General features: G+C 44.9%; 1 protein-coding gene across 14 annotated transcripts in view; it reads left to right on the forward strand.

The window, feature by feature from the left end:
* Positions 1-17,316, forward strand: part of FBRSL1 (fibrosin like 1) — a 508,752-nt gene that overhangs the window by 67,900 nt on the left and 423,536 nt on the right. The window lies entirely within an intron of this gene.

Raw genomic sequence — 17,316 nt, forward strand, 5'->3', positions numbered from 1 at the left:
GTAACTAGCTGTGTGCAGTGAGCACGGGGAAGCCTGTCCATCTTCCCATCTGGAGAGATGGGTCGGTCCAGATTTGGGGAGGATACCCACAGCAATGTGATGATGAATCCACTGGTGATGTTTTCCCTGGGCAAGCAGAGTGTGCACACCATCATGGGTTTGCAGAGATAAAAGTGAAATTTATTTCCATTGCTTATTTGTGTGTTTTCCTCTGATTTTGCTGGTTTTTTTCACTGTTCTCTGTTACCACTCCATGCTTTTAAAGCGTGCTTTCCCTGCCTTGGATTTATTGAGGGAGCATGAGGGAAAGATGAAATGAAGTAATATATTTTGCTTGTCGTTGTCTTGCTGTCAATTGAGTCTTAGTGGTACCATTAGTCATTTTATGACACGTTGCTGTACCTGGGTGAGTTTTGCTCCCTTCTGTGTGTTTGGTTGAATTTTTAAACATGTTTTTCTGGGTTGCTATACGTCCTGAGACTGGAAAACGTGTGTTTTCTAAATTCAGTTACTTTTTGAGCTTTCAAAGCTTTCCTCCCCTCACCCCCTTTTATCAGTCTCTCTTTGTGAGAGCTCTCCAGGGCTGGAAGTGAGCTTTATCTTTGTTGACACAATTAGCTGGTTTGCAGTGAGTTTTACAGCGACTGTACATAGGTCTGGTGGAGTGTAATTACAGAGCAGCCACAGATCCCAAGAGAAGATGTAATAGTGAGGTTGACCAAGGAGTCTTTATTTTTGCAGAGCTCTGCTCTGTAAGGGTGCTTGTGACAACCCCAAAGCTTATTTTACTTACACAAAAGTTGAGAATGGTCAGCTTTGTTATATTTCTAGAATCATTGAGTGGTTTGGGTTGGTAGGGACCTTACAGATCATCTCCTTCCAAACTCCCTCTTCCTCCCTGCCACAGGCAGAGGCACTAAACCAGATTGCTCCACCCTGTCTAACCTGGCCTTGAACACTTCCAGGGGTGGGGCAGCCACAGCTTCTCTGGGCACCCTGTTCCAGTATCTCACCATCGTCACAAGGAAGAATCCAATTCTGTTCCTAATCAAAATGACCACCGTCATAGATGCCCAGGAGCCTTGGCTCAGGGCGATTGGAGGTGGAACTGAGCACAGCTCTGTGCTTTCCTACTCCTTCCTTGCAAACTCTAAGTATAGTAGAAATGTTTTATGAAGTTCACATGGCACAAGAGAAACTGGAGTTTCTTTTCTGTGTGTGAAAGCTGTGGAGTCCTTTGTGTGTTCATGCAGCTTTTGATTCCTGTTACTAACAATTGGTTTATGGAATGTGGTTAGTGGCATTGGCAAGTGTGTATTGGCTCCAAGGAGCACAATAGTCAAGGAGCTGAATGCAAGCAGCAGGCTGCTAATGCACCCCTGCAGAATCCTTGTTTGTGCACTTTCAAATTCTTATCTTTACGCTATACCTGCATTAAGGGCCTCTTGGGTTCAATGCTAGAAGTGTGAAGAGTGTGGTAGCAAGTGCCTGGCTGACTAGATATAGTCTGTACTGGTTAAAACAGAGGTGTTAAAAACGTTTTCAGTGAGAACTTTCAGCTGAGATTATGATTACAGGTCACAAACTGCTTCTAAAAGTTAATTAAAAGGGCAGTAAATATGTCCCTAATAATAAGTTTGATTTTGAGCATTTCTCACAGGGATCATTCATCTGCAGCTGAAGGCTGAGAAATTTTGGTGTAAAGCCTTCGGTGAATTACAACTCAGTGGTAGGGAGCAAAGAGTTTGAGAGCAGAGAAAGAGAGCCTACAGGTCAAATGAACTGTCTTTTAGCCCAAAATGAAGGTGCAGGCCAAGTTTTTTGTCCCCTCCAGCACACTCTAAGCTTTTCTATATCCCATCTTTCTTGAAAATAGAACTGAGTTTGTTTCCCTCCACTCCTCCTGACTGTGAATTAGATTGCTGGGTCCCTTGGCATGAACCCACCGTCTGTGCCTCCACAAAGTGCAAGATCAGAGCAGTCCGGAAACTGACACTGTCAAGTTCAATTTTAAAAAAGAGGATTTTTATTTAGTTTGGTTTCTTTAAATGCAAGCATCGGGAAGACAAGCCAATGTCATCTACCACATTATTGCTGTGTTGTGTTAAGGGTTATAATGCTTACTGTAATACTGACACAGGCTGGCATCTGTTTTGTCTCAGCTTTAGTGATTGAAAATTACCCAAAGCTATCATGTTTTTGGGACTCAGATAATGTGGGGGTGATGGTTAGCCAAGAAGCCCGCTCAATGTGGGGCTGTTAGCCCTCCTAAAATCTCTCTGTGGGTGACTTGGATATTGGTAAAGAAACTTGCATGTTGGTTTGGAGGAAAAGTCTTTCGAGCATAGACAGTAATTTCATAATTAGCCCTTTAAATTACATGGTAGTGAAAACTCAGAAACATTAAAGATCACTAACATTAAAGCATCTGTTTTATATTTCAGCTATTCTTGTCTGGATCCCTCTAGCTACCCATTAAAAAGGAAGTGAAAAAGATAGTGTGCTTTGAATTAGTGCAAGGACTGGTTAGAATGGTAAAGATGATTAAAAGCAGCTACTAAATTGGCCATATCATAGGCCATGAGATGCTCTGAAAGGACAAGGAAGTATTTTTGCACAGTCAGAAGCACGTGTGTGCTGAACAAGTAGATTTAATCTTCACTGTCTTTAATATTCAGTGATGTAAAGTTTAGTTCAGGTAACAATTTTCAAACATCCATTGACACAACAGTGATGCTTCCACAGAGTACGGGACTTTCTGTCTCTTAGCATGAGCTTTGTGAGTTCAGCTAAGACTTCAGTGAATACAATTCACAATTGAAATAAAGCCTGATGCTTGTTTCCAAAGTTGTTCTTACGGAGGTTTTTCATTTTCCCTCTGGTGACAGCATGTTGCTCAAAAAGAGACAGAAAATGATGTCACTGGAATCAACTGTTTTACCAAATTATGCAAATCTAACATTGGTTTCCCCCTACTGCCCCCACCTTGTTTTCCTTAGAGGCTGACAGCTGTTTAGGGATAAATCATTCTTTTTTGCATTCCCAAGTTTCATGTGCGCAGCTGGTTTAGGAACAACGCAAAGATCCCTCTTCTGACATGGGCACTCTAAACCAGCTCAATTCCTACCTGCAAGGTCACTTCAGCTCTGACCATTTTAAAGTGTTTTCAGAGCTTGTCCACAGGAGACTGTACATAGTTTCTGTGTCACTGAAAAACCCCACTTTTCTGTTCGAGTAGGTGGAACCACGTGGCAGGATCGAGCCTCCTTATTGTCCTCCACCTGCCCAGAATGTCTGTGTCCAAAGGAAGTTACAGCCTGAAGCTCTGTAGACTGGAGCTGTTTGGGCCTTGGTTTTGTCTCTGGTACTTGAGAAAAGGCTTCTTGTCACACAGACATGTGAAGTGCTTTCAGCATCCCCATTGATAACTGGCTGACGAGTCACGGATCAAAAACGTTAAGGAAAAATCAATTTAGCAGTCTTTAACTTTGTATTGTAGAGAAGGAAGATACAACTTAATTGCTTTTCTATAACAGTAGAGGTATTTTAAAAATTGTGTTGAAAAACATTTCCATTAGTGTTTGGTCTAAATAGTGTTTATGATATTTTCTATCTAATTTATTCTGCCTGTATGTATTTAATTTTTAAATGTCAGTTTGCCTTTCGATAAAATTAAGTGTAAGGTGATGACTAACATCACAGCTTTTCCCAACAGTTTACACATTTGCATATTCCTAGGGCATTCATTCAAACAGAAAAAATACAGACTAGGTAGGAAGAAATTATTTGAGGAAGTGTTTAAGTGAAAGTGTCATAGTACCAGCAAATGTATTGTCTTCTGAATTGTAATTTTTCCTGTCAAATACATGTGAGTTTCTTGCTATTGTTTGGTGTTTGTGCCTCTTGAAGCCCAGATCTGCCTGGGCTCTAAAGGCAAGAATGGAGTCCTTCCCTTCCCTCCAGAGTAGATACAACTTGTGAACAACCCAGGGCCATAAAGTTCTGGTTCTGGAATCCCTAACGGAGGAAGCAGTGTCTGGCACTGAGGAGGAAAATGCAAAATAGCCGCCGTTTTCCTTGGGTCTGTAATTGCACACACATGGTGATTAGTCATGGGAGAGACAGAAGTGTTGAAAGTCGGCAGTGGAAGCTGAACCTCTGGCACGCAGATCCTGCCTGGGGCTCTGCAGCCAGCAGTGGGCATGCCCCGAGCCCAGTACGACAGCAGGAAGCCACCTGGTTGGTTTCAAATCCATTTTCTTTTCTTCTTCGACCCAGGCTTGTGTTACTTGCTGAGCGTGTCCTCAGGCTGGGTTTTGCTGTTTAGCCACAAAGCTGGTCACTATTGTGAGGTGCAGCCAAGAGAGCTGAAACCTGACTCGGGGTGCACCATGGTGCTGAGACGTGATTGTGGTTAACACCTTGCTGAAAGAGCGGTGGGACCTTAAAAACGTCTATCTTGTCACCACAGTGCTTTCCTGCCTCTTGTTGCTTTTTGTGCCCGTTGTGCCTACAGGAGTATTTTAAAGCTTTGAAATGTTAACACTTATCTCTTGAAAATACAACAGCAGAGTCATGTATTTGTGCATGACTGTTGAGCAAAACTAAGTTAGTGACACCTCCAGCCTAAATTTTTGTTCTTAAACACTGTATTCTCTCAGTTCAGAGAGCACTTGCAACCCCCATGCTTTGGAGGAAGCTTTTTTGTTTCCTGGAGTCCTCACTGTGCTACCTGCTGAACCAGTTGCTGGCCACTGGGATGTTAATCTGTTGAGTTTATCTGAAGTGGGGTATTTTCTTTCTGCTGGCACCATCCAAATCTTTCAAATCCATGACCTCCTCTAATGCTGCTTTCAGGGAAGAGAGTGTTTAACAGATGTACCTCATCTTTTGCAGGGTGGTCTAGACTGTCACGGCGGTTTAGAAATAAAATGTATTAATAATGAATGTTCATAACACCACCATTACTGTTTGCGTTATTTATTCACAGCCGCTTTGATCCTCCTCTCTTCAGTCTTGGCTGCAGTGCAAGGGGCAGCATAAAACCCGTGATTTGAAGCCCTGGTGGGGAGGGATGAGCTGGGACAGAGGGAAGTTCCTTCACACAGAGCAAACACTGCACGTGAGGGTGATTTCTGCTGAGAAAAGGGCAAGAGGAGGGAGTGGGGAAAAAAACATAAAATATGTTTGAGGCCAAGAGTGTCTCTTTGTTTAAACAAACTTTTGCAGTTTAAAAAAAAAAAAAAAGTTGAAAGAGGGGAGGGTATGGTGAAGGGAGTTGGAGGGTGAGAATGTGAATTCAGCAGCACAGACGTGCAGATCTGACAGTCCAGGGTGGGGTGGAATTGTTGTGTGTCCAGTCTGGGCAGCAGAGTGGGGGTTTCAGACTTAGCCAGAGCTGTTCAGCTGCTGCAGCGATCCCTGATGCCTGCCTGGGAGAAAGCCTGCGCGTTCTCATGTATCCCCTGCCTCCTGAGGACTGCAGAGATCCCTCTTTCCATGTCTGCTGGGGAGGGGTGATGTCTTAAATCAGCTTGCAGATAGAAACTGTACCCCAGTTTCAAAGGAGTGGTAAGTGGGGGAAAAATTGTGCCTGAATTGCTGGTATGAGAGGGAGCTTTATTCCAAGCAGACTTTGAAAATACATATTCCCAGCATTTATCAGACCGTGCCCTGAGCCAAGTTATGATTCTTCTCAGATTTTTGTTCCCAGGGCCAACCCACCCTCAATGTTCATTAGCAAATAAAAGCACCACATGACCCACACACTTGGCTAGCAGCACCCCAGCCATCTTGTAAGCATTTGAATTAATAGTACAACTTGCATACATTTCCCAAGCAAGCTCAGTAATTTTGTGTTTGGAGAGTTTGAGCCAACTGGTATTACTTCCAAGAGAAACACTGTGTGTTCACCCACTTTACCTTTAAAGCAGGAGAGAGGAAAAGGGTTTGTAGGGCCTCTGTTTTGTCATCTCTCCCATGGGACTGCTTAACTGCCCTCTTGACATTTCTTTTACAAAAGAAATAGTAGCTTTCAATATTTTTCTTCTTGAGTTTCCTTTAAAAAAATATAGTAAAAGGAAATCACTGAGGTGCTGGTCCCAGTGGAGGGAACTGAACCTTACTTGGTGATTGGCTTGTGTTGTTCGTAGTTACCTTTTACAGACTCTTCTAGAAGTAATCAAAATACTGCAAACTCAAAATGAATGCAGTGGGGGACTCAGATGATTGCTGTAGTGACATGGCTTTGGTACCCTCAGGAAGGGATAGGCTGCCCCCACCGTCTTTTCATCCATTCCAACTTTGGATTTGTGACAAGGCTGAGAGGAATCAAAGGGTTGCTGATAGACTTGATCTGTTTGAAAAGGCTAAGGGAGAAGTGAATGTGTTTGAAGCATATTGGGGATACTGATGAATGAACATCTGGTAAAAATTAAGTATTACTTACTGCAATGAAAAAACCCCGAAATGCAAGGTGGCTAACAGCCAGGAGATGGCTGATGATGCAGTGGGTTTCATACTGCAAACTGCACAGAGGTCTCTCCTGCTGCATGTACGCCATGCCTTACAATCCTAAATGGAGCACAGATAGTACCTACTGCCCTGTCTTGGCCTTTCCCCAGCCCCGTTTTAGTAGCTCTTCTCTAGGCCATCAGACATCTGCTTTCTAAAGTCCTAACCAGTACTGCGCAGTGACTGTGACAGATGGTTCATAAACACATGCATTTTATTTAGATGGTCAAATCATGGTGTGTTTTAGGAAGCTGATCTACATGGGAGGAATTTTCAGAAAATTGGGTCCCAGGTTGTAAAAAGGGCCAAGAGGAGTTTTAAAACTGGTGAAAATAGCTATCAGCCATTAAAATAGCTTTCTTAAACACTGCATCCTTTGCTGATGGGTCCATTGAGTGTCTGGCTTTCAGCTTGTATATCTGAACTTTCCTGTTCTATCTCTTGTGTCTCAGCTAAATATGTTTGAAATCAGCACAAGTCTCTCTATTTTAATGGACCAAGGTAAGAATTCTGCTCACAATGCAGCAAAATTAATTGTAAGGGATCCAGGAGGTCTGGATTCAGAAGGTTTCTAAGGAGTGTCATACTTTTCTATAGAGCTCAATAAAGTAATTTTGGTAAATTGACAGTGTTCTCTATTAAAACAGATTAGACAAATCATGTGTTCGCTGCTGTCAAGTGTCAACAGTGGCTTGATTAATGCAAAGTAATGTCATTTGACTGATTGTAGCTGTCCATAAGATTTTGAATTTGACTAAGTGGTTGTAAATTAATGAGTTGGGAGCATTTTTCACTCCTGACGGTGGTCCAGAGCAAGATTTTGGAAAGAATCAAAGGCAAATGATTTGATTTGGATGTACTTTGTGAGGGAGAGAACACCGTGTTCCTGTGAGTGTTTTTCAGCAAGGGAACCTGCTTTGCCTGGCGTCTTTAGAGATGGCACATCGTGGTCCAACCCAGAGCTGATCCACCACCACTGCCCCTTGGCATAACCAGTTCAGGCTCTGTTCCACCACCAGTCCAGAAGACTGGTATCTCAGGACAGGTTGTAGGAGATGAGAGTTCTGGTTCCTGTGAGCAATTTCACATACTATCATAGAGCAAGGAAGCAGCACGTGGTCACTGATGCAGCTGAGCTGACTTCTACAAACCTACCTGGGTAATTATTTGAAGTAGTATTTAATGCCTCAAATGTACCATGTGTTTGACAAATACAGGAAAAAGTATTTTCTCTCAAAAGTATCTTTTAGGTGCACTGTGTGTCAATCCCTATTTACTTCTAGTCTTTCTCACTTTCCAGCTTATCTCTGACCAATTTAAATAAATTGACCTTTGAGGTTTTTGAGGTAGAAAGGAATAAAGATGTGACTAAAATGTCATGAAAGCCGCTGGGTTGACTCTAGGGATCTCTATACCGTGTTATCTTTCCTTTTATCTAAAACTCTGTTCTGATGTGCTTTGATCCTCAAGGATTTTTAAAACACGCTTTTTTTTATGTGCAAATGGCTACTAAAAAGTTTACAGATTCACAGCATGTGTGCAGTGTAAGGCTCTCTCAAGGCTGCTTTTGATATCTGACTGTATCTGCACAAAAAAAAAATCCTTGAGCACCTGAGCAAGCTTTCTTTGTATGGTAATACCTGGGTCTTACCAGTCTGTTTTGTCTCTGGGTGTTGAGGCTTTTTAAGGATTTGGTTTAATTTTCCTCATTTTACAAATAGTGGGGGAAGAATGGGAGCTGGGAAATGGTTGTTTAGGAGTGGGAGTGAGGAGAGAGAGAGAAAGAAGGGATAATTTTCATTTCCAAAAAGGCTGGGGAATGGAGACACAAAATAGCAACTGCCTTGCCTGAACACCCAGTCTGCTACCCCATAGGATTGCATATGTTTTTTCTCCTGGGCATGCGGGCCTACAGCTGATGAAATACATGATGTCTGGTGTTTGGTTTACATGAACATTTATTTTTATTTTGCTAAGGTTTTTAATATCTCATGAAGACATGTTTATTGTGCCTTAAAATCTGATTTTCCCTTGTGTGATTTTCAGGCTCTGGAGGGCTTCTAGTATCTCAGTTGAAACCAAAGCCTGATCTTCCCGTTTGGCTCTGGCAGATGTTGTAGAGGATAAACAAAGAAAAATCTGTGGAGCTTTTCTGTTTATTTGTACTGCAGTCTAATTTGTGTTCTGGTGGAACGGGAGTGTGTAGGACTGCAGGAAGTGCAGTGCAAGTGGTGCTGGAGGAAGGACATCATCTCTTTCCGACTGCACATTTGGACTGTGTGTCTGAATAGCTGAACGTTTTGGTGTGCTCTGCTAATTTGTTGGAAAACAAGGCTGACTGATAGCACCGTTCCAAAGAATCTGAACTGGAAATGGTCGTGCAAATTACTCAGCACCTTTCAGTCACCACCAAAGCCATTAGTTTCCTCGGAGGATGTTGAGAGGAGCCTTAATTAAATCAACAGGAATGGACAGGGAAAGGAGTAATTAATAGATAAACAGCTGTTCAGAGCTGAGATAAAAAATCATTCATCAAGCAGGACACATGGTTTGTGGGGAGATCTTTTAAATACTTGGATATGGCATCCAGAAAGTGGAGACTCCCCTTCCTCCCAAGTCTTTCCAGGAGCCTCTGGAAGGAGGCAGAGACCAGGGAAGCAAGCACTGATCTTGGTGACCCTTCTCTGCTAATGCCTTCCCTCCCTGCCACCTCCTGAGAACTGGCACAGCTTTCCTGCACCAGCAGGCACGTCTATCCTGCCATCTGTACTGTGTGCAAAGAGGCAAAGGTGCCAAATTCCAGCCAGGGTCTGGCGAGAGACTTGCTCTGTTCGGGGTGGGAGACTGAGCAGAGATGGAGCTCCTCCCTGCACACATTCCAGCATGCTGTTCCCAAACGTGGTGCTGCCTGTTCTTCTTGGGTGTCGGGGTGACATGGGGTAAAAATGGTGTGTGGAGCCCAGAGCTGCTGCAGCATCAGAGCCTTGGGTCTCTTGGTTAATTTATCGAGTCAGGCAGAGCAGGGAACTCAAACAGTGAGGGGGCAGAGAGGAGTTGTGATAGAGTGAGGAGAGTTACAGACCTGATATGTTCTTCTTTTGCTCCTCTTCACCTGCTAGCAGTTGGCTCTGTTTTTCCCAGTGCACTGCTGAGAGCTGCTATAAACTGCAATCAAACTTCATCTTGCCAAATGCAAGTTAAAATGTCACAATGTTCCTCAAATCCTTTTTTAAAACCACATACTTCTAAGGCAGTCTCCCCCAGTATTTTCTCCTCTTTATTCTTTCTTCTCCTATGATTCATGAAGTGACCGTGTGCTCCTGTGCATAAAAAAAAAGCAAGCATTATGTTCATAATGCGTCAGATCACACAGAGCTATGTTTTGCTGGCACGTTTGTACAAGCTCCCATTCTGCATATTGGAATATTTTCATGCTGGCTTCCAAAATTCATGAGCAAGGGCAGGCTAGGTTTTTGTGTTGGACAGAAATCAAAGGATCTGGAAATGTAGCCAGTGACTGTAGAATAAAAGCAATTACCACATGCAACAGTATGTAAATGTGTTTATTAGGAATGTGTATGTCCCTTGTTAGTGTGTATCTTAGTGCCACAGTGTCTTTCATTGTGACAATGGTCCTGTGAAACATAATAGCGCTGTTTTTCCCGTTTTGTAAAGCTTCATCCTAAATAACTTCCCCTTCAAATTAATTCTCTTGGCCCCCTTTCAGACGTGCTATTATTTTCTTTTCTTACCAGCCATCTAGTGATGTGGTTGACCTTGGTTTTCATATCCTGCAGGCCAGATCAACTACTTCCTGAAAAATATTTGACCAAGGGGAAATGCAAGACAGGACAGAGATTTCTGACATGTTCTGCTTTCTGTGCACAAGCTAGATGGTGATGAGGCGGGAGAAGGTTGTAGAATAACCTTGGAGGTAGTGGGGATGATCAGGAAATCATCTTTTGGAAATCTGTCAGTGCTGCCTCTTTAAAAGCAAACAACCCCCACCCCCCAGATAAACAGCCATAAACAAGGTGGTGTGGATGCAGTGGGCAAGGGAGGTTTTGCTGTACCTGGGTAAGAAACAAGCTCTGACAGCTGGTTAAAGGCACAGGTGGTGCAGTGCAGGGTGCTCTGTGGAAACATTTTCTGAAGCACCAGGAGAGCTTTTGTTGTCATCTTTACCTTGAACCACATCTGTGCAACATCTGTTGTTTTAAAAGCACATACCTGTCATTAGGTGTACATAATTAACTTAATTTCATTTGAAGCTCTGTTAAATTTTTTGTAATGATGCACAGGCTGTTTTTCTCTTCTGTGGGGAAACTTTGTTCGGTAGTATACTTACAGAAGCAAGTCTGTCCCAAAATGTAAGAGCAGCAAAGCTTTTGGCCTTGAGAAGCGGGTGAAGATTTCTGAAGAAAACACCTTCCACTTGATAACATGTTTTTGGCAGGAAAGATTTCTTCATGTCACAAAGTTTGTCTGATCCAATCAAACTTCCCATTCATGTAGCAATACTTTAAAGGAAATTAAATAGATCATCTGTCTCGTATTTGCTGCCAGAGCCTGTGCAAGGCGAGGGCTGCAGGTCAGCCTCTCTGTGCCTGTCTCCTGTGGCCACAGGATGGTCAGTGCTGAAGTACCAACGTAGCACAGTGTCTGGCAAATATGCCTCCTTTCCAGCTTGTGAAAGCCATCCTGAAGGCTGGAAACAGGACAGCAGTGAGCTTGAGCCAGGGTGGCTTTGGGAGAAAGGGGAAAGTAAATAAGAAGTGCAGACTGCAGCTCAGGATATAAAAATCCCTTCCTTCCTGTAAGCAGTGGCGCAGGGACGGGATTGCAGGTGACTGCTGTTCACCCACTGGTGACTTTCCCAGCAGCTGTCATAATGTTTTTCTTTTCAACAGCCTCTTTTGTTTTTGTTAAGGAACTGTTTCAAACATTTCAGCCTTGATCCTGTGAGAAGGAATTAAAAGTTTTGGCAGCTGGACTTCATCCCCCACTCCCTTCCCTTCCCCCAAAAGCACTCCTTAGGGAGCCGTGGCCATAATCACTGTCTGCAGCGTCCCCAGCACTGGGTGGCTGCGGGGTGGCTGCGGCTGAATGGCACCAGGGTGAATGGCAGTGGCAGTGCCCTGTGGTGAAGCAGCTGTAACAGGCTTCTCTGCTGCGTGTGAGGGAGCCCTTAATAAGAACTGAAAGCTCATCCTTGCTGTGGATACAGTTCAAAAGCCAGCGTGGGTTGTTGTGGGGTCTTGTGTGGGGGATGCCATGCCGGGCACTGGGGAAGGGGAGTCATTGCCCCTTGAGCCAGTGTTTGAATGAGAAAGGATTAGTAGAAAGGCACCAAAGGCTGGCTCTTACAGCAAGTTTTCTTCAACATTTGGGTCTGGTGGTGGGTGGAGGGCTGTGCTGGTCTGGTTAGCTTGGCTGGACAGCCAGCAGGACTAGAGTGTTTAAAGTGGCAGAAAAGCCTGGGCTGAGCCCAGCCAGTGAGGGGCTGAGGGCCAGCAGCCCCTCAACCAGAGGTAACCTCTCCTGGACGGGTTCTGCACAGCTCTGTATCACATTCGGGCTGGGGAAGAGGCCGAGGGCTCAGCCTGACCCATCTCTGCCCATCAGCAGCAGGGCCCCAGGTCTCTGACCCCGCTGAATGGGGCTTTGCCTCCGCAGCGCTCCCGCCTCGCCCTGAGGCCGGCCGGTGTCCTGGCAGTGCCCAGCTCTGCGGCCCTGCCTCGCCCGCCCAGGGCGGAGGGGAGCAGCAGGCAGCAAGGGGCGAGAGGTGAGCTGGAGCAGTGACACGGAATAAGGAGCCTGTGAGGAAAAACTGCCGGGGTTATGTTTGGGAATGACACCTGGATCACAGGTGTGCCAGCAGGAGGGAAGGAGGGGGAGCAGTGCTGAGAAATGAAGGCCTAAAGAAGTGGTGGGCGCAGGTGGAGGTGGGGCCGTGAGGTGAAACCCTGGCAAGTGCTGCCGAGAACATTGAACCAAGGGCCTTCAGTGTCCTGGCAGGGACACAGCAGGGATGTTTGTCTGGGAATTGCTGGGGTCCCATTTGGGTTTGGGAGGCTGTGCTGCCTCCTGAATAAGGGAGCAGGTTTCGAACCATCTGTGCCATACCTGTCACAGCCACTTGCCAGCTGCTGGCCATGGCTGATGGAAGGAAACCACAGAGATACTTAAGCCACTGGTACAATGTGGAAAAAATAGGAGAGAAAAGAAATGCAGCCAGGAGGAGGAGGGGGTCTAATTCATGTTGGAGTGAGGCTGCTTCCACAGCAGTAAGTATGGGGGATGAGTGCACATCTGTGGTACTTGGGGATCATCAGGCTCAGGAGACCTTTTTTCTTTCCTTTTTTTCTTTCCAGTTAATTTCCCACAAAAGGTCATGGCCTGACATGGTCATGGCTGATTTGCAGTCCCTGCCCAGCCTCTCTGTGCTCAGGGATCCTTTGGTGTTCAGGACTGTTTGCTCAGGGCAATGATTTGACTCCAGTCCACCTGCCTGTTACTCAGACTGCTAAAAACCCTTCTCTGCACTTGCCTGAAGTTAGGCTGTGATTTTTCTAGTTCTTTGAGTGATTTGCCTTCTCTCCTGATATAATTTAGACAGGGAACTGTAATCAATCAATCAGCATTGTAATTGCCTATTTAGCATTGAGGACAGTTGAGAGATTGCCTTGCATTTAACAAGTCCTTTCTGGTGAAGACAGAGCTCAGAGGTCAGCACCCGCTGACTCCAGGGATCTGCTCCCTGGGGAATATGTGGCTCTCTTTTGGGGGATACAGTGGGGGGAGAGCAGTGCAGTTGTACTTGTAGTGCTTGTACTGGTGTGGTGTCTCAGACAAGAATGGCAGCAGTGGAATTCTGTGAGATTCTAACTGGCTGCTTGGCTGGAACATTATCGTGGGACACATATCCAGGAGAAATCATTGTGGAATCGTGGTCAACTGATGTCTTGGGTTACTTGGAGATTTAAAGGTGGTATTTGCTCATATTTGGAAAGGTAGCATGAGGGATGTGATCCAGAATTTCGGTTGATAGGGAACATGTTTGTAAACTTTCCCCCAAATATGTCTCTTAAGTGAAGGACGTTTTGCCTGTAGGACGTGTAGAAGTCGAGGAGTAAGATGAGTTGGTAAGCAGACTATGAAGCTTATTTCAGGTAGTTATGCTTCCTGTGATACTATTTTCCAAATCATTGACTTGACTTTATCAGGTAGCAAGACCCCTAGTGGGTTTTGGTCAACCTACTTTTCTTGTCCATCTGCATAGCATCTCACTGCCTGGCAGATGTTTACAGCACTGTCCCAAAGTCCCTTTTCAAAAAGCAGTAATCCAGATAAATGGCAGTTCCTGCAGAGAAGACATTTCAAATCATTGGTCAGTGAACCACATAGTTCTGCTGCCGTAAACCCACTACTTTTGCTATTTACAATGTTAGAAACATGTTAAAAATGTACAGCTTTGTCCCTTCCCCTCTCTTCCCTTGACAGCTGCTGTGTGGTGATCAGTTAACTTATGCTGCCGTTTTTGGCAGGAGCAGGCTGGTTGTGTTCAGCAGCCACTGAAACCTCACACGTTTTTCCAACCATTTGATTTCAGAAGTTCTCCCAACAACAAGGTAATAATAAAATATGAAATCAACAAACACTCCTTGAGACCAGAACAGAAAAATAAAATAATGAAAAGGTCAGTAAGTGGCATTAAAATGTAAAATCTGAGAGTACATAAAACAAACAAGTTTCTGGACAGAAAACATCAGTGGATCTGAGCTCACAGAAATCTGAGCTCCAGTCCAGATGCCTGCAGTTGACGGTGTCCAATTAAACTGGGGGCACGTCTCCTCAGGAAGGAGTTCTCAGTCATACCGGTCCGAGCAGTTTTGTGTTTCTCATTCCTACACAAGTGATGTGCTGTGCCAGCTGAAGGTTTCTAAGATGGCTGAGCTCTTCCACACTGGTGGAAGCTCTTTGGTTCCCCACCCCTTCCCCACTTCAGGGACTTGGCTGATCCTTGGGTGGCAGTGAGCTGCTTTGTGAAACCCCAGTGTCAGTTGTGCCAGCATGAAATAGTCTCCTCCCCCCATTTTCCACCCCTTTTTTAAAAATGTTAAATGAGGGTGTTAATTTCTACTGCCATTCTCCATTTCCTGCTCTGAATGGATGTTGAAATAGCTGTGCTGCCACAACTTGCAGCAGGGAGCAGCCAGTGGCATGAGGCCGGGCATGGGGTGAGCAGCAGAGGAAAGGGAGAGAGCACGACAGGAACGGCTGTAAGCCACTGTTACTGCCAAACACATCGCATCACAGAACCACAGCCTAAGTGCTACTGAAAGATGCAATAAATATTCAGCAGCAGAAATAGGTCCATTGTGAATTAAATTGTAAAGAAAATAGTTAATTCAGATTTGGACATCCGGTAGGAGGGTGTCTGTAGCTTGCTGCACAATTGCTCTTAGCAACTGAGTATTTTTCTGCTTATTGTTCAGAATTCCAGTGGAAGTTTGGTATTTGGTTTCTGGAACCTGTTTAAAAAGAGTCTTTTGACTATTTAACACCTTAAAATAAAAATTCTATTGCAGTCTATACAGAGGAAATAAACACTTCTTAAACTATTGTCATTAAAAAGCAGCTGCTGAGGGTTTTACTGTGGGGCTTTGCATGTGGTTATGATCATTGTAGAGTCCTTTCATGGGGGTATGAGGTGTGCATCATTAGGGAGCGTACAGAAACAGGGTATGCATCATTAGGGAATGTACAGAAACTAATACAAAATACAGCTGTAGAAATTGCACTGAAACGTTGCATCTAGACCAGCCAAGAAGAAAAGGATAAACATTATTGTGCCCCTTTTCTGAAGATTCTTTAGAGCCCTGGGTTACATAAGAAATGAGTCGCCAGGTTTCCTACCTTGCTGGCTCCTGGTCTCATCAGCTCTTACCCTCTCCTGCCCATCTCCAAAGGCTCTCCATGAACACCAGATTGCAGAGCAGGTGCTCTGTGACTCTCGCTCTCGAGCAAGGCGAAGGAGTGCTTTTGCTTGTGTTTTGCAGTAGGAGTTCATCTGTGTTGTAATTTATGTAGATTCGTTGTTCTCCAAGAAGGTTTAACGCACACCTCCCCTTCCCAAATTAAAACCCCACCCTGCGTCTTCATCCGTCCAGTTTTCACTCCCGTGAGGTGGTTGGCACCGTGCTGCGTGGCAGTGTGAAGCCATGCGTTGCCAGAAGGCTGGCAGGTATTTTTAGCACAGCCTGTTTGGCAAGGAAAGGGACGTGTCCCTCTTTCCCTCTGCGAAAGGAAGGAGGACTGCAGGCCATGGTGTGGTTGGATGGTGCTTGTGTTGCCTTTTAAAGTCTTATTGGGGTAACTGGTTGCCTTCACCTCTTGTTTGTAAAGAAATGTTTAATGCATGGGTGCTCCAATTTCCACAGCTGTCTTAGCTTTTGCCTTTCCCTGTCTGTCTCTCCCTATTTTTTCCTCTCTTTGTCTCAAATTAGCGCTACAATTAAAGTGTGAAGCCTGCTGGCAGCTCACTAGTAATTACTGTACAATGAAAGAGAGGAACATCTGTCAAAGCTAGGACAAGATAACAGCTGTAATTGATTGCCACATCATGGAGCTTGACCACCAGCAGATGGCTGGGGCCAGTTTTGAAAAACCGATAACAGCAGCGGTCCCGGGGATTCAGGGTGACTCTTCCGAGGTGACTGCCTGGGAGTTGCACCTGTTCAAAAGCCGACACGCAAGGCTCCGTCCTTTTGGTTCCTTTATTTGGTTTTCCTTATTTATTTTTAACTCCCTGCTCACCTCGGAAGCCGCAGCACAGAGCAGCATATGCTGCCGCTCTCGCCAGGCAGGGAGGCGCGGGGAAGAGCGAGCGAGGCACTGGAGCTGCAAGCGATGGCTCCATGGGAATTGGCAACACTTGGCACTCCGCGGCTCAGGAAGTGCCTCCCATCACTGCAACACTTGGAGAAAGCACAGAAGCAGGTTCAAATTCATTGCAAAACACAGGGATCCCTTCAGAGAGGAGCTTTTAACAAGCAAATGAAGGGAGGAAGCCATTTACTGTAGAACCTGGGGCTCCTGCAGCAGAATTAAATCACTCTGAGTACTTGCCCTGAGAGAATAGGGTTTGCTCCCTGTGTTACATCCCCCCCCCCCCAGTTCATAGCTCCTGCTCTCATCTCCTGTGTTGGGTCTTGATGGCAAAGTTGACAGGAAAAGATCTGAGTTTGTTACAGCATCACGATTGGTAAAACCTGCAGACTCAGACTATCCAAGGAGCTGTTATTGTTTCCACCCCAGTGCTGGCTCTCTGTTCGACTGCATTGTTTCCAGCATGTTTGTGGCACATTCTCTATACACTGGAATTGTTGCTGAAGAGGTAGAGAACGAATAATCTGCAGAGAAGGGTCTAACTTTTATTGCACCATAATGTCGCATGCTTTGTGGTAGCAGTGAGATAAGGCCTGAGGAATCGGTTCTGTCCTTCTGTAGTTTTCCTTTTCTGGTTACATACACATATACAGGAAGCACAGGGATTTTTCTTTTCCAATGCCTTCAAACCCAAAGGAGTATGTGGCAGGGGGGTTGGGGGAATCTTCTCTTGTTTTCCATGAGAAAGCAAAATGCCTCAATGTAAATGAATTGCCGAGACTGGATGTGAATCCCAAACTGCAGAGAGCCTGAATAGCTGCTGCCATTCAGCTCTCCTGGTGTTCAGTCATAGGGTTAATTGTTAAACAATTAATGCTGCATTTCAAAGGCAATCAGACAAATTGGCTCAGG

Source organism: Coloeus monedula, assembly GCF_965178545.1.
Source record: "Coloeus monedula genome assembly, chromosome: 18".
NCBI classification, from domain to species: domain Eukaryota; kingdom Metazoa; phylum Chordata; class Aves; order Passeriformes; family Corvidae; genus Coloeus; species Coloeus monedula.